This window comes from Labrus mixtus, chromosome 4 (genome assembly GCF_963584025.1).
Source record: "Labrus mixtus chromosome 4, fLabMix1.1, whole genome shotgun sequence".
In the NCBI taxonomy this organism is placed as follows: Eukaryota; Metazoa; Chordata; class Actinopteri; order Labriformes; family Labridae; genus Labrus; species Labrus mixtus.
In genome coordinates this window covers 14,978,555-14,997,262 of record NC_083615.1, presented here as the reverse complement: position 1 = coordinate 14,997,262, position 18,708 = coordinate 14,978,555, and the positions used below count along the sequence as shown (strand labels likewise).

The 18,708-nt window shown below is 40.0% G+C and overlaps 1 protein-coding gene across 1 annotated transcript in view; it reads right to left on the bottom strand.

The window, feature by feature from the left end:
• Positions 1 to 18,708, bottom strand: part of mgat4c (mgat4 family member C) — a 103,593-nt gene that overhangs the window by 70,954 nt on the left and 13,931 nt on the right. The window lies entirely within an intron of this gene.

The window sequence follows — 18,708 nt, the reverse complement described above, 5'->3', positions numbered from 1 at the left end:
CAACTGTGTTTGTTATAATACAAAGCCGCAGTAAGTTAGCCTTTCTGTTTTTTATTCCAACATTAACACCATAAAGCACTATTTCATGAGGGATTTATGACAAGTGGATCTGCATTGGTGGATTTAGGTTGAGATTTCTTTATGGGAAATTTGATTTTTTTAAATCAAATTAAATCTATAACTGTCTCAAAAGTACCCCATGTCTTCCAAATAAATTCTCCAGTTTGAAACCTTCTGCTGTTCTCTTCCATGTCCTCTGGTCTAAAAAAACAAAACAAATAAGCCATTTGTGTGCGGTTTACTCCACACAACACTACATCACTTCTGGACATAAAATTACATCCTTCGAGCAATAACCTCCCACTTCCATTTGGAGCTGGAGGCGACTCGCTAAACCTGCCAAGTGGCATTTTAACTCCTAAACCTCTAATGCCCCTCTAACAGCTCTTTACCCAATCATTACTCGTTACTTCTTTGGCCCACAGAAAGAGTCCAATCTGAGCGTTTCTATACCGAATAATCATCAGTGAAGTACACAAGCATTCAGTGGAGCTCTTGTAAAGGATTCAATGGAGGAACCAGAAAAAAAAAACCTCCTCTATGAATCAATCTGAATCTTTTTTTTGTTAAAAACGTGCAGGGCTCTTTTTTGTAGTCTTGGACGTCACTTATTACAGCACTTTATTCAATATGTTTCAAACTAAAAATTGAAATATCGTTCCCATTTGTGGTTGTCATGTCTTTCCAATTACCTTTTCATGGCACCAGTTTATTGTCAGCCTCGATTGCTCTACTGTAGTTTAATTTCTTTCAGCGTGATGTGACTTATAGCTTTCAAAGAACCTTTCCCAGCACTGAACATTTTGTTCTGAGATCTGTCAGAGCATCCGTACTGCTCAGTATACAACAGAAGGTATAACACAAATACTGAGAAGGTGCATTGTTTTCTATGTTGCATTTTGCTGTTTAAAAGAGGTGTTCACACATTCACAGTAGGTGCATCAAACTATCACTTTGAAAAGAAAAAATCCTGCACACTACTCTTGCTAGGCAAAGCAATTTATGAAAAAAAAATCATGTTTTGTTCCCTCTGAACCTTTGTCAAGTGTGAAGGATTTTTTTTCTTTTCAAAAATTCAAATAAAATGTTGAGAATGAAGTTAAGATGTCAAGCATGAAGTCAAACCATAGTCAAAGTATAGTACAACGTTTTCAAATAAGTCAAAGGAAGACTTTTTTGCATTATTAGCATTTCCCGACCAAAGTCAAAGTGTTGACATTCAAGTCAAAATGTGAAGAATAAACTTCAAATACGAAAAACATGTTTGAACTTGAACTAGTGTCAGGCATAAGAAATGAAACAAGAGGAATGGAATTAATTTAAGGATTTGAGTCCAAAGGTTGAAAATGAAGTTGAAATGTCTGCAAAAAAAAATCCAACTTTTAGCATGAGAGGAAGAGGCAACCTCTGGTGTTGAAAAATGAAGCCAATGCAGACGTGCAAAAAATCCTGCAGTGTGTTGAGTGTCCGCTTGAGGCTGGCTCCAGGAACACGGGAAGTCACATATACACGACTAGCAAAAAAAAACAGTTTTTACAGCATAAATAAACATGTTTACAGCCTGGTTTAAAACAATGAAAATGGTCTGATTAGTTATTGTCATCACTGGCTCACACTGTACAGGAAGTGACATTTTTTATAAATGTTTTGATTTTATTAATGATGCGGGTTATCCATATAGTTAGGCGCGTATAGCTGACATGATTGACAGGTGAGCGCTATGTAACGGTTTATCAGGAGGCTTAAAACCCGCCTCAGCTGCAGCTCTCAGCCTGTCGTTAGGTTGACTGAAAGCTGGACTGAGACAGGCTTTCCAGCATGGCCGCTTTGTACAGAATTAATATTTACAGTCTATGTATTAGAGCCATATGAAGGAGCCAATCAGAGGAGAGGATTTTTTCGAATGAGAAAAAGAAGATATTTTTTAATAAATTGTTGTTTCTCTGATTTATGTTTTCTTCAGCCTCGCACTATTACAAAATGTTCTCTCCATTTTTGACATCTTGACTTTATTCTCTACATGTTAAAAAAAAAAACTCCCTCCTCATATTTTACTCATGCCTGACTTCTTTAAAAAAGCTGAAGATGATTAGGTTTCCAAGCTAGAACGAAAGACGGGCAAAGTTTTAAAAAAAAAAAGACCCAGATTCTAAAGATAATAAGAGTTATTTTTTCCCTTCTTTAAAAGTGAAGTGAGAGCATTTTGACACTGGGTTTACTTCTCTGTAGTTGAGCTGTGGGTTGTAGGTGGTTTCTACATGTTTCGACTTGATAAACACTGCACTTCTCTCCTGGAGCGAGCAGAGAGCGCTTTCACTGCCAACACTGTTGATGGTAGGAGCGTATTCGCAGCATGTTTTCCACTGTGACCTCCATCGCTGCCAGGGAAAAATTCTCCACCTGAGAGACAGCCTCCCACACGCAGCCTTACCTTAACATCTCATCTACATTTTATCACACCCCCCCCCCCCTCACATACAGAGATCTACAGAGAGATATCACCTCAGCATACCTTAAGCTATACCGAGCGGCTCAAACGTAAAGGTCGTCATACTGTAGGGAACAAAGCAGTGACTGCAGGAAAACATCAGTTAACCAGAGTCCAACGTGTTAAACAAGAAAAGCCACATAAACACAAGGTGTCAATCTATTTTTCTCATCTTATCTTTCTCTTTTATTTCTTAAAATGTGATCATGTCCTGAAGGTTTTTCTGATTAGTCTAAAAGGCCGAGGTATTTCCCGTTCTTACCAAGTGTCTTCATGCTGATTTGACCCTAAACAAGAATCAAACGCCACGTTTTTTCTTTCTGAGATCATTCCAACCTTTATTTTTTTTTATTAGCTTAAACGCCTTCAAATGCATTACATACTGGAGAAGAGGACTCTAGTATTTCAAACTAGCTCTTGAATGTCACCGACTCTGCAAAGAACCAAAGCTGTATACCAACTTTACTGTAAAAGCAAGCGCCAACTTACCGATACACACACACACACCCACACACACACACACACACACACACACACACACACACACACATATATTGTATTGATAAGTTAATTCACAAAACAATGAAAGTTACTGAGCATTTACAAAATATTGTAACTTTCATTTTTGCATGCAGACAAATGCCAACACTCAACTTTGTTTTTGTATTAACACAACAAGAAACATCCAAAATATTGCTAAACATATTAGGCAGCAAAAGCTTATCTTATTTATGAGGTTTGGGTAGTGACTTTTTATCTTAAATTCCTTGCTGATGTTGTCAAAGATATCTGAGCACTGCTCTGCCCCTTGACACATTTCTAAATATCTGAAGATCTCAGGATATTCACAACCTCCGAGGACATGAGGATAAAGAAACAGTCCTAAAGACGTCAAAAGAGTACATTAACAGGAACTTAAGTATGAGTGATTTTCTAAACAAAGGCATAGAACTAGAATTTACCAAAATACACATCGTTATGACTCATAGTCAAAAAGACAAGTTTCAAATTTGCTCCAGAAGAGCTGCAGTAAATGCAACTTCTTGGAGGTAAAATCACTCCATCAAAGCAGGTTGTTTTGTCTCTTACGACATTACAGAAATGATTCTTTTAAAAAAACAGACCTTAGTTGAGGGAAGATGTTTTTGTCTAAAAAAAACAGCCAGACTACACTCCCTTCAAAACTCCTTATCACAGAATTCATAGTTTTCATTTGACATCACACACTTGTGGAAAAGCCCACCTGGAGGGCAAGAAAATCTTAAGAAAAACCTACTGCTGCACACTATGAGAAGTGATCTCAGTTGCCACCTGCCTGTTTCAACCAGGTTTTTATTTCGTTTTTTAAAAACAAACAAAAAAAAAAACATGCCGCACTTACTGATGAGGAGACAAGTCCCTGGCTGTTCATTTTATTCAGAGCTGTTAAAAAATAATCAATCAGAGTTTTTTCACTGATATTACGTCCATTTTTTGGTGGAGGGATTCTTGGTATGGGCCATTACTCAAATCCAGGTGAAGGTGACATGTTGCGTGGTGGAGTTGCTTTGACTTACAACCCATAATTAGTAACCTTATTAAAAAATTTAAATACACTTTGAAACTGAGGTTCTTTTGTTGGTGAAAAATAATCAGTAGCTGAAGTTTTCAAAGTAGTTAAAGTTTTGCACTTACAGCCTCATTCCAAACACAACAGCAGTTGATTTCATCCTGATCTGCACACTTTCAGCTCAAACGGGTGACTAATCAATCATGGAGTGTAGTGACTGAGTGCAACATAAGGCTGCAGATTGTTGGGATTTAGTGGCACACGTCTGAGAGTTACTGTTTAAATATGGGGAAACAAATCCATCTGGTCGTCTATTGAGCCATACTTACATTGTCTATTCTGGATTTGTAATCTAGATTCTAGCATGTAGATTTAGGTTATCTAAACATGGCCCTGCACACTATAAACTCCCGTCTGTCTCTGAAGAAGCCTCCAAAGTGGCAGCATTTCTTATAAATGGGCTCATCAGGAAATTAAAATAATAAACCCATGAAAAGATAATCAGTCTACAGATCCTTGAGATGCCATGTTGATATTGAGGAGAATGGTTGTGACAGTTTCTCCATAATGAGCCGCCATCCTTTCACAGTTAACAGAAGTGAAATGACTGACAGTCTCAACACTCTGGGTGGAGGTCATCCGAGTGAACGTAGTGCCGCATCCTCCAGATGCTCTTGCCATATTTGCTGCCTACAGGCAGTCTATCTATGGTACTTGTTCATTTCCTGACTCCCCAGGTTTTTAAAATGTCATTTATGTCTAATGGCCGTGCTCATTAGCTGCATCTGAAAAACACACTCTGGTCATTACCAGCTACATTTGCAGTCAGGCTTCATGCCGAACTCTCTTGTTTGAGTCATCCGTCACAGCACCATTCCCTGGCAGTTGGAACCATAAATGACACAATGCACAAATCTTCTAATTATCTGCAACTATCTTTATCTGCTTACATTGCTAGTGAATGTGTTTTGACAAGGCTGCTTTATCAGTGTAGCGAGAAACCCGATTTGAAACAACATCCATCATGTTAAGGCTGCCAAGGCCACTTGGGGGACTGCACAGGCAGTAGCGCGCTAAGAATTGCACTTTACCTTGGTGCAATTCTCTTGTGTACAGGCAGAGTTGGAAAAAGGAGGGTGTGCATGACTGGGACTGCGATGGAGACAATAGCACTCTCTTTCGTTATTTACTTGTAGCACTGTCGGATATGGACAAATCTTACATGATAACTATTGTATGCTTGGGGAAAACATCCAAAAGAACAGCGTCAGGGTCAAGAGGATCAAAGTTTCTTCAAGAACAATGAGGTCCACTTGTCACTGTCACGTCTACTCGAAATAGAAGAGGTATTGTTGTTCCCCTTGTCATGCTGTGAAATGACTGCCTTGGTATCACAGTGCCACTTGTTTTCGTGGGGTTCTGCATATTTTTTTTAGGAGCGTTGTGTGGGTGTACAACAGCCTGTCCAAGAAAGAAATAGGGAGAGGGGGATAGTGGGTGGGGGAGCGTGCCGGCTATCCTTTGTCAACCGCTCAGTGCCATTTAATGGCCTGTAAACCCCTTTGCTGGAGAAAGAACAGGCAATTAGCATACTGAGTGGATTACAAGATTGCTCTGACTCCTGGATTAATGTGTGCACTTAATCTTCTCTTTGCTAAGCGATTCTTGGATATACAGCCATTAAAGGGGAACAAATTTCCCACCTATCAAAACACAACATGGAAAGGGTTTCTGTTGTGATGCCCCAAAGTTGGAGTAGAATTACTTTATATTTAGAAAGGTGTCTGGATGAATTATCAAAGGACAACATATACTTCCTTTAACTTTGGTCATCTCATATTTACGAGTCTCAGAAGTATGTCCACATACATCAGTTTGTATGAAGGGGGTAATCTAAACCTCAGCAAGACATGTTGGTACCTACTATGACTAGGGTTGCAAAATTCTAGGAATTTTCAAAGTTGGAAACGTTCCATGGGAATTAACAGGAATTTATGGGAATTAACAAGAATGGCGTTTAAAAAAATCCCCATCTTAACTTCCCATGGTAAATTACCGGAAATTTACCAGAAATGTTCCACCCCTTTGCAACCCTAACTATGACTTCAACATTTTCCATGCTTGAAACAATACAATCTCTGTTATTTCACTGACTGGGAGAATCAAACAGCATTGAGGCTTGAGCACTGTCTAAATTGTACAAAGACATTGGAAATGATGCCAATGTATTTGAGCACTTGAGGGAATGCAGGGGTTCACTTGCAATCTCTGGCAATAGAAAATAAAATAAGAAATTGCCCCATATTGGGTGCCTAAGACCTCTTAATTTGTTGCCGTGGTATAAAATAAGTATTCATACCAATGGAGCAAAGCTAGCGTTGTATCCAAGTTTAAAGACTGGAATCATAACAACCCAAATACCTACATAGTTCAAACCTGTGCTGAATGTCAGACTGAAAAAAGCCAATAAACCACTATCCAAAATGTTCAGACTAATTGATTAAAACATTGTTTTTAATGGCACACTGGACCAAAACACTGCAAATTGGTTTTAAATAACAATGTCAGCTTTTTTTTGTTTTTCATTTTAAGCATTGCGAGGTAAACTTTACATACGCTGGTTATGTTACAAAGTGATCTACAGGGAATGTGCTCCTGCCTGCATTTGATTGGCCAATGCAACTTCTTGCTGTATGAGGTCATATTCCTGCTCCCTGAAGTTGAGCCGTGGTTCAACAGGTGACCATGTGTTGTTTTCTGGGTTAACCCCATTGGCATCCCTGGTGTGTTGCTAAACCAGCTCCATTAGTATGAATAAGAAGACAGTGTTATTTTCACACAGGTCTAAAGTAAGTGCAGCCTAAGTGGCCCTGGCGCCCTCTCAGTGCCCTCCGTGGTTTGGCTGAGTGCCCCCCAAGTTCTCTTTGTTCCGGCCCAATTGCCCCTGCAAGTGTTCTTAGTTCCCCCCATGCACAACTTCAGAGAGGGTCCACTTAATCAAATTAAATACCAATCAAACCAACATCTTTTCACACAATAGCCATGAACCATAAGGCAAAATGGAAGACTTTAATTTCTATTACCAGTAGAAAATGTATATCTAACTATTTGTACAAATTTTGCTTAGATATTGCTTAACAGCATGAAGGTTCCTGGTTCAATTCCCAGACAGGAGCTTTTCTGTGTGGGGGTTTGTTCTCCCTGTGCATGCGTGGGTTTCCTCCAGGTACTCAGGCTTCCTCCCACAGTCTGAAATATGCTCGCAAGGGTTAATTGGTGACTCAAAATTGCTTATAAGTGTGGCTGTGAGTGGTTGTTTGTCTCCACATGTCAGCCCTGTGTTTGACTAGTGACTTGTCTAGGGTGTACCGAACCTCTCACCCAATGACAGCTGGGATTGGCTACAGCCCCCCTACAACCTCAAAAGGAACAATGTTACAGAAAATTGATGGACGGATGAATGGATGCTAAGACCCTCATCTACAAACTAAAGAAATCATGAGAGTCAACATGTCACAATCTGGATGGCACAAATCTCCTTGTACAGATATGACCATGGACTGAATTTTGTGATCATAGCCATTTGGTTTTAAAAGCAACAGTGATTTAAACGTGCTTTCTTTCTAATGAAAAGCAGGAAGGAGTTATATTGGTTGCGTCAAGAAGTCTGATTGTATAAAACCACATTTGAATATGGCCCTTATTCTCAATTAAATTATTACCTCACCTAACATGATCCCTATTAGTTTATTGGCTCAAATCACTACCATGGCAACCTCTAAAGTAGGACAGAGACTTAGCAATGTGTATCCAGCCTGTCATCTAAATGTAGTAATCTTTGATTACCAAAAACAAAGACGATGACACTCAACTACTATTAAAAATCACGAGTTCTCAGATAAATGCTTTATGTACTGATGGCTGGTGGTTCCTTTATTGGCACAGTATGACCTCCAGGCAAAAAACATATCCCTTAATTATTTTTGTTGGTGAGGTGCACATTTTTCAGCTTTGCAACTACAGAATCTTTGCTCTCCACTGTGGAAAAATACGCAACAGACACTTTATTTGGCCATCAACTTAATTTGAATCTTCTATTTTTTTGTGTCCTTGAACACAAAAGTCAAACATTTGCAAAGTCCCTGACGCACAACTATGCCACACACCACATCATCTCCATGATTGCTATCCTCTGACTATCTCTACTCTATATGATAAACTTTCGGTGGGCACACCATATCTCTACATTCTCTGGTTTCATCTGCTATCTCTGCTATCATTCCTGAATCACTATACATATTGGCTGGCTTTGATATGATCTTTAATCCACGGCTGCCGCACCTCAAGCCCGAATCTTTCACCCAGAGTGTCAGCCCAGAAATGAAAAGAGCTGATAACTTTGCACAACTATTGCTCACTGCCAAGGCATGGTGTCTTAAAATGGAAACCTCAGCTTCATGTAGCCGCTGTTTGAGAACGCGTACAAACACAAATGGCAGATAAACTAGTGTCAAAAGCAGATATTCATTAATTCTAGTCAGACTTTCCCTGGAAAAACTTAGGAAAACTTTAAAATACAAATGCTTACTTATACTATCTTGCAGGTGGTGCCAATATACTAAAGAACCATCATGTTGTAAACATAAAAAAAAAAAGGCTTAGGACAGCTTGTTTGCCTCGCTGAATTTGTGTGAAAATAGGCTCAGCGGCAATAACAGAATGCATTTCTTCCTTACTTTAAATATCAACACAGATTACCATCACCACTGCAATTCTCTGCCTCCATCCTCCCAGATAAAAGGCTTTCAGGAAGCACTCCTTAAAAAAAGAAATAAAGTGCTGATTCACTGCATTGTGTCAAAATGGGAACAGATGGTTGAGGCATACCTCTGCTGTCCGTTGAGATGAGTGTGCGCTGTTACAAAAGCTACACCGGCATACTTAAGCCACGACAGGCTTGTGCTGTATATCAAGCTTCACTCCTGAGGTTGTTTTTTTTTCGGTGGCAAAAAGAGTGTGTAAAAGAGTGTGAAAAGAGAGCGAAAGCCAGGATCCCTGGACACATTAAGAATGCGTTTTCTCCTTAGAAATCAATAATGTCTCATTGCCTTGAAGATCGCCGGGAATGCCATCGCTTTCAATTTATTCATTCATTCTTCTCAATGAACACACCGCAGTGATCCAGTGTTTTCCATCCCGTTTCCCTCTTGGTTCATCTCCTGGGAGGTTTCTTTTAACTTGTTAAGATCTCTTCTCTGCTTCTTTAACAAAGGCATTTGTCTGAGAATTGAGAAGGAGAGAGAGCCCTGGAGTTTGTCTCTGCTTTATGGCATCACAAGCAATGGGCTTAGACATGTTTATTTTCTTCCTCATCAGACCTTGATTTGATATGCTGCACTGCATTATTTTTCTCCACGCAGTTCTGAATCTTGCTTTATGAAAGCCCCTAGTTTAGCATGCAGCTCCTGCACTACCCCCCCCCCCCCCCCCCCCTCCCAAAGCATGATTGCCTCAAAAGGTGTTCCATGACTCAAAAGGGCTCACAACAGCACCTATTTCACAGCGGGGGCTTTATATGCTCGTCCACTCACCTTAATTATCAACATTAGCCATAGAGAGGGAGCAAAAGGCGGTTAGAAAACTGCCATCAGTCCCTAGTTTTTCTTTTAAAATGCGAATTGAGGACATGAAACATACTCAACCGTCACAGGCGGCAACATACCCCCAGCTGTGGGGTAAGCAATTGCAAAAAAAAATTACAGATTGCAGAAGTAACCTCAGGGAATAAACGACTTTTGCCAGATGTAGTTTCAAGACTTGGCTGTGATAATATTTCGTGCCTGTCAAATACAGCTGACTGGTTCTCCGGTCTGAGTCATCTTACTTTATAAGAGAGATTCATCTGTTAGTCTAATCACTTAGAAAGTAGAGAGTTTGAATACATTTCACTTTTCTATATTTCTGATCACAACCTCTGCTTGTGCCCGTCTAGAAACTTTAAGCTACAGGCTGTTGCTTATAAACCTTGGCCCTATTTCTACATACTCTAGGGACTAGATGACTAATATGGAAAAAGGAAAGTTTTCAGAAGGCCCCAGTGAATTTCTTTAGCTGGCAGCTGCAAAAAAACAGGTTGAAGTGAACGCAATTTAAACCTTGGAGGGAAATCCGCAGATCAAAGTAAGTTGTTTGCCACTTTTCAAGTTATTCAAAGTGTCTGATAAAATCATGGAAGGAACTCTTGCAAAGATAAACCTTTGGTTAGTTACTCTTCTAGAAAACTGAAAAAGAAGGGCACTGGTGGCGCAGTGGTTATTGCGCGCACCCCAATGTATGGAGGCTGTAGACCCCCAAGCGGGCGCTCCAGGTTCAAATCCGACCTGTGGCTCATTTCCAGCATGTCATTCCCCTCTCTCTCACTCTTTCTCCCTGGTTTCCAACTCTGTCCACTGTCCTGTCTCTCCAATAAAGGCACAAACTGGCCAAAAATAAATCTTTAAAGAAACTGAAAAAGCCAGACAACGCTCTCTTTACTCTTTACTCCTTTATTATACCCTGTTAGCTTGCAGGACATGCCATCTGTTTGTCTGTAATACGGTACGATTTTGGTGTTTTACATCGATAGTACATGTCCAACACAATATCTATATGACATACAATAACGTATTAAACTAACCAATGAAGGCAGCGGTAAAAGACCAGCTCTCATGTTCTGGAAGGTAAAGTTATCGTTGAAGAGAGCAAATAAAAAGCGAATTTTGGTTTCAAAAGTGGCAATTTACCTTTGAACAAAAACTACTCTTTAGAGATTATTTGGGTTATTCTATTAGGAATTTTGTGTTCCAATCTGAGGTCTGCCATTTTCAAAAACAGACACTTTAATTCACCATAGTTTGATTCGCTGCAGTTGCCCCAAAGGGTTACATTGCAGACATTCAATCATATTTTGATGCAGCCAGCAGAAGCAATCTACTGGACCAATATTGAAACTTTTTCTAACTATTAGCTATTTATACCAAAAACATGTAAAAACTAAAACAGGCCTAGGTTTAAAAATACTTGAATTGCCCTTTAATTGGACCTTTTCTCCGGGCCCTTTCAAGGTAAATAGCAGGAAGCACGAGCGATAATGAACAGTTCCGATGTGGGTGACTCAAGAAGTATGTAAGCGTGTGTGTGCACAGTTGAATCATTCTGCTGAGCGTAACAATAAAACATAGCTCAATGTGAAGCCCGCACTCAGCAACTTTAATGCTGGCTCCGCGAACAAAGGGGTCAGAGCTTACTGTAATTTTTGTTCTCCCCACATCAATATATGATGCTTCACTGGGGGCAATGAGAACCTGTCCAGAGTTATAAAGGTGAAGTGTTTGTACCAGGCGAGTGAACACACACTCTCCGTTCTCGTCACACACCTTTTTGACCCTCCAAGAATGTCGGCCGTGAAACAGCAAGGCCTTTACGGCTCAATTCTGTATTCCCTTACAAAACCACTGAAGTCAGCTCGGCTTTATTACAGCTAATGTACCATCTGCTTCCCAGGGCGACTCCTCATTAAATATGGAGGAGATAAATAACATATCTCACATCTGCAGCTCTGAACGTAAATGTGACCACTGCTGGTGGAGAGGTGTGTGTGTGTGTGTGTGTGTGTGTGTGTGTGTGTGTGTGTGTGTGTGTGTGTGTGTGTGTGTGTGTGTGTGTGTGTGTGAGATGAGACAGGCCTGACAGCTCCTTCTTTATACAAGACAGTCTGTGCAACACGATGAAAAATGCAAGCAGACGTTCCTTAAAAGATTGCTGCTCCAGGCCGTCTTGACAGGATATTTTGCATCTAAAGACATCCAGGGGAGCTCGTCACATTTATGTTGCGAGCTTAAGATTCAATCAATCAGAGACGAAGTTTCACTTGCAACAACAACTCAATATCTAGTATGAAATCATATAAACATCAGTAAATGAATGAAGGATAGATGCTAATCATAATAATACATCATTTAAATGACTCAAATTAAACATCACTTTAAGTAACATGGAAAGCTGCAACCAGCCAGGCATGGCCAAACACTATTTTATGAGCTTCAATAATTAATAGAAAATAATCTTTCAATTCACAAACAGATCATATTTTCAACATAAACATTAAAAAATGCTACACTTCATCTGTACTGGTAAACAAAAAAAAAAGTCTGCTTTCATCATGGATTTCAGTCTTTTCTTCTTCTTCTGTTCAATGGAGGGATCAATATTGCTTTTCTCACACCCCCATCTCTTTAAATCTCTACCCACGGTACGATGCAACCCTAAGTCTATTTACTGTGATGAACAGAAAACTGTTCAGCATGAAAATGTTCATTCACACAGCCTAGACGCAAGCTCGTTTTTGTCACATGATGGCGAGCAGTAAAAAATCTATTTCTGAATGTAGTCTTTCAGACTTTTCTTGTGTTGCTGCGCTCTGCTAAGGTTTAAAATGTATCTATATTTGTGGTATTTCTTATTGTCTATGAGTAAAATAACAGTTTTTACTATGAGGATTTGTATAAAATACATCCCCACTGGAGATAAAAAAAATAAATTCATTTGTCAGAGGGAGGAATGCATGTACAGATTAAAGTATGTACAAAAATAACCCCACTTAATGCTTTCCAACTTTACTTTAAAAATGTTTATGTTAAATCAAAGGTCTACAATGATGAAATCTTGTGAAGCACAACAGGCAAAAAAAAATCTGCATGAGAGTAGGGTTGCCATGATACCAGAAATTCTAACTTTGTTAAAAAACTAGTCAAAATCTAAAGATGGTGATATGTTTTTCGATATGACGATGACAAAAACAAGTCTAAAGCATCAAAAAGCAAGCAAAGTCCTGCACACTGTCTAAACGTCATAAATACATTGACAGCATTTCAGTATCAAAATGTTGCCAACGTACTTGTACAAAAAGACAGTCCTTTCTTTCTTCTTAGGTCGCAGCAGTTCTGGTTAAAAATACAACTGAAGATCTGAATTTCTTTTAAAGCTTCCGTACTTTTAGATCTTAGACTGTAAATATGAATGGACAAAGCCTGAGTGACGCCACACGTGTGTTACTGCAGGGGGCTCCGAAGGCTCATCGGCAGCAGCCGCCATGCTGGAAATGCTGACTCAGTCTAACTTTCAGTCAACTTAAAGGACTCATATTATGTTTTTTCTGGTTTTATATGCTCTTTAGTGTGTTTTCCATGTATCCTTTGCATGTTTAGGCACATCTATTTGCAAAATTTCAAAATCCGCGTAAACGCAGCTTCTCCTACGTCCTCCTGTTAGCTGTAGCATTAGCTGCATGTAACGCTCGGTTCTAGACCCCCTCGAAAAAAATGCCAGTGTGACGTCTTGTCAGTGCATATCACTGATCTAAGCCCATTGGCTTGTTGTGGCAAGCCCAGCAGCTCATGTTGCAGGCCCGTTAACAGTTTGTGCCCATAAGGACAAAAACTAATCAGACAAATGTCGTTTTTTTTTTTTTTTTGTAAACATGTTAATTTCTGCTGTAAAAACTGCCTTTTTTGAATGGGGTGTGTATGTGACTTCTAGATCTCTTGGAGCCCGTCTCCAGCAGACACCTGACGGACTGCAGGACTTTGAACTTCTGCATTGGCTTCATTTTTCAACACCGGCGGCTGCCACTAGTTTTAGATACTGTCGATCACTAAAATAACAGATTGTATCATTTCAAACATGTGGTATTAAAAAGTGTTAAGGTATAACACATTTTGACAAGTTTACATTTTGCTTCACGCTTGTTCTGAAACAATAGTGAGAGTATGAAGTGGTGACTCATCAGCAGACTTTGTTAATAGTTTCTCATCATGAAATGGTCCACATACTTCAAGAATTGTTTAAGACCACAAGTTGTGGGAGTGTGCGGTAACACACTCACCACCTTTTATAAGCTCTTCAGTAATGAAAAGTTATCTCCTCTGTTTATCTATTCCCCTAGACAATGAAATTCTCCATTACTGTCACAAGGACATATGTGCGTGGGTGTGTAGCTGTGTGAGTACCAAAGCCAAATAAATAGCTACTCCCTGTTGCTTAATTTTAGCAAGACACTCAGGACGGGAGGTTTTATATGAGCACCTATTTACCGTCCACATACACATACTGTTTATATTTTATGATAAGTTGTGAGGCTGCCCTTGCCTTTTTTTCAGCAAAAATTTTACGGAACAGCCTCAGCTAATCACAATTTTTGGATAAAGAGGAGGATAAACACCTCAGGAAACACATCAGTTTCAAAAATACACACTGGATTGTGGTGTTGTGGTTCCTCTGAAGGCCAACAAACATTTTAAACTTCAGTCCTTCAAACACAAAAGTGAATCTGTCGTTCATTTCTCAGGATCCTCAAGGTGTTACTTGTTTAGCGTGCATGTCTTCTTAAGTCCATTTAGGCGGCAGTAGCTCCGTCGGTAGGGATTTGGGTTGTGAACCGGAGGGTCAGCAGTTCAAGTCCCGGTGCAGACAAAAGCATGGAAGTTGGTCTGGTAGCTGGAAAGGTGCCAGGTCACTTCCTGAGCACTGCCGAGGTGACCTTGAGCAAGGCACCGAACACCCAACTGCTTGGGCACCTCACTCTGACATCTCTCCATTAGTGCATGTCTATAGGATCCTGTTTGTGCATGTGTGTCTATTTCATCCCATGTGTGTGTCTTAATAACAGAGTGTAAAAGGAATTTCCCCTCGTGGGATTAATAAAGTATGTAAAAGATATATATATCAATTGCAGAAGCAAAGTGATGCGACATGACTTGTTGCCTCACTCAGAGAACGAAGGTTACAACACAAGCAAGACTTCCAGCTTTGTTCAGTTTTATAAAAAGCAGGGGGTAACGGGTAATGTCTCTGAGTGGAGTTACATCACATCAACCCTGAGGGATCCCAAGAGGTCCTTTAGAGCATGATGTTAGACATGATGCTGCAAGACTACAATACCCATGCAACACAGAAGAAGAAGACAGCAACTGCAGCATCTTTCACAAATCAGATCAGAAGTTCAAAGTTCCCTGTCTAGATCTGTGGAAGAACATTGTAGGTTTTGTGATTACACAGACAATTTATTTATTTTGCAAATAAATTGGAGAAATGTGTTGTTGTTTCGAGCACTGTGTTCACACTGGCGAGATAGAGCATCCTTCAGCTTCCACTTTATATTTATTTACAGAAACTTAAGACAAAAAGTCTGTCCATATAGGTCTACATGTTGTCATGTGCATTTAAAGACACATTTTTTAAATCAGTATCTCTGGACTAAATATGTGAAAGTGATTTTTTTAAACGATTTATTTTTGTTTTTTTTGTGCTATTTTTGAGACAGAGAGGGGAATGACATGCAGGAAAGGAGCCACAGGTCGGATTCGGACCCGGCCGTCCGCTTGGAGAAGCCTCCATACATGGGGCGCACACACTAACCACTATAGGCTTACTGGTGCCCCCCCATGAGAAATCTATTTGAACCACTAGAACTGAACCAGTTAAGTGACTGCTCCCTGATGCCCCTCAGCCCCGAAACATGACAAAGAAACTTATTTCTCAGCAAACCTTTCCAGTTAAATACTGACTCGAATAGGAAGTAAAATTGCCTGCTATAAAAATTTGTGACGACTCAGCATAGACTGGACAGCGAGTCCTTATTGCACTGAATTGCCTGTCAGTCTACAACAGTACACTGTGCTGTGTTTCTCACCAGATTCACTACAATATGTGCTTAACTGTGAAGCGGTCATGGCTGTTTTTAAGCAAAAATAGAGCTTCATGAAAAGCTTTAAAGCAAAAAAATAAGTCATGCACAACAGAGCTCACTTCAATTTATTTCCATTTCTGCATAGATTAAATGCAAATGTCCCTCAGATCTCATGTTAATACAGGCAGGAGTGCCTTGAAAGACTTTCAGAATCTCTTTAGCCCTCATTGTCAAGCTCTCATGTTTTCAAATGTCACAAACCCGCCCCCCGAAAAGACATTAAGAAAATTCTGCTGAGCGGCTGTCCAAATGTTTCATCTCTGCACTTTTCTTAAGAAGTGTTTACTCTGCAATGCCAAACAGAATGCTGTGAGCTGAAAGGAGTTCCCTGTGTGGTGTGTTTTTTTTTTCTTTTTTCTTCTTCCATCCACCCTCCACCACTGGACACATTGGAGAGCTCTTTGCAGATGGACACATGCTGCACGGCCTCCTCATGCAAACACCACAGGCTATATTTTGGGTAGGCACACTGTACAGGCAGGAGGCCTCGCCGGAGCTCAAACTGCAAAGGCTGCTGAAGTCAGCTTCTGGCGTATTGAGACAAAGCTGACAACTGGTTATACATGAGCCTTTCACTACCCGTACGCTGCCACATATCTGCCTTTGTCTCTGAACTTCTTTTGCTTTTCATTTCCCTCGAGCAAAGTAAGGAACTCCATAAAAGTTTCAAAAGTCAACAAGCTTTATCGAGGGCGGGTTCCTCAAAAGAAAATGACAAGTTTGTATCTTATAATGTGCCACACCGGAGCTCTGCAGACTGTTGATCTAAAGCCCCCTTCAACACATGACATCCTGATATGACAATTTGGGGACTTTGAGGTCCTGACATTTCAAGAATTGCATTTCAGAAATGTACCTCACAGCTAGAGATTGTCAGTGTCGGACCCTTCTTATTACTGCAAAAGAATGATTAAGTTTTATAGGGCTTTAACACTAGCACAAATCTCCTGATAAACTCCTGATATTTCCAGGAGGAGCTGTATGTGTGGACTCAAACAACCACATTTTTCACTCGGACAGCAGGATATTCTCAATGTCCTTTCCAGAATAAATAAAGGTTTGAAGATGAGTAGCATAGAGTACAAAAGACCCCAAAACCCAAACCATTGCTTGTGGTGAATTTTAATACATTTATTCCTTACTTTTACAGGCTTAACTGTGACTTCAAGCAGACTTCTACAAGCGGAGATGGCAGGAAAATATTTACCTAATGTCGGGTTAACAGATTCTAACATTTGGGTTCATGCATGTAGCCCTCCTGGACCATTTTGGGAAAGGATGTCAGAGGGGCTGTAGGGACACGTTATGCCATGTTTTCTAAATGCTTGCAAAGTAAAGAACTCCATAAAAGTTTTTTTAAAAAGCAAACATACTTTTTTCCAGTCCTGGTTAGTAAGAGTCTAGTTTTTTGAAGATGTGCCACCTTAAGAGTTCAGAAGACTTCTGATCTAATAATCAGGTGTTACCATCCTCCGGCTTTGTTGTGACTTTCAAACGCGCCGTACAACCGTGACGACCCTTTGGCCCACCAGCAGCCCCCGAGCCAGGTGACCCTAATTACAGCGTTGGCTTTGCTGCCAAACGGATCTCATTGGAAACCAGCCACAGCTTTGGTGACCCCGGCAAACGAGCTGTTCCCAATGGAAAGCAATTTAATGCTTGGCTGCTCAAAGAACAAAATGTATGCAGCACAAGAAATCCCTTAGATAAATTAGAGCGGGCAAGCGGCCTCTGTAAAGAGCCCTATCTGAGGCCTGATGAGCCACCTGTCACCTTAGAGGAGACATGAAACCACAGCGAGATAGGAAGCAAGCGGATTCTGTCACCGCACAGCAGGTACCGAGTTACCTGTGGAGGGAGAATGCAGGAAGATGAGCAGTGTAAATATTCTGATTGGTCAAAATGTCCAACTGACAAAAAAATGAATAAATCAGTCCCAGGAGCTAAACCTCAAAAAGTTGAAAAATGCCAGAATTTAAAATCCCTGTCTGCTTTTTTTGAGCACCTTCTTCCATCTCAGTTGGTGCATAAACCAACAAGTATTCATCAGCCACTGGTCTGCCATGCATGAGTTAGTTTGTGGTCATTCTTTGAAGAACTTCGCAATAGAAATGAGTCCACCAGTGTAAACAGTAGACTTGCTTATTGTGGTGTCCTTTGTGGGAATACCTTTAAATGCTTAACTGTCTAAAAGGGTTCGTTATCTAATAAACATAATACAATTTAAGAATAGGGTAGAGCTGGGCGATACGACCTCAGATTCATGTCATGGTATTTATTTTATACTTTTTTTACTTTTTAGAGTGAAGCAGCTGACTGCTTGTCATTCATTAAGGAGTTTCATTAAACAACTTGGGATAATGAAAGTGGTAATAATGTCAGGGGAAATCTTTCTGGAATTGAACTTAATGCAGAAAGCGTCCTTCATCCATTATTTTAATTGATAGTTTTATGTCTATCTTTGTTTTACTTCCACCATAAAATACTTGAGAAAACAGGAAATGAGGCGTTTGAAACGCAAACATTTTCTGGGCAAGATTCGTTTTTTAAATACAACAAACATTCAGTGTTTTATTATTGCTGCTAATAATAGTTATTAAAAAAGCAAAGTCATTATCAGGACAAATCGGTATCGGCAGGTCAGACCTTGAAAAATTGGGAATCAGAATCGGCCAAAGACTTAATAATCGTTGGATCTCTGATTTGCACGAAACCCAAAGATAGTCCCTGAAGGCATTACTGAGAGATCTTGTTTAAAGAATGCAGTGGATAGAAGCATGCATGTGTAACTATGGATAGACAAGATACTTATTAACCACAGCAGAA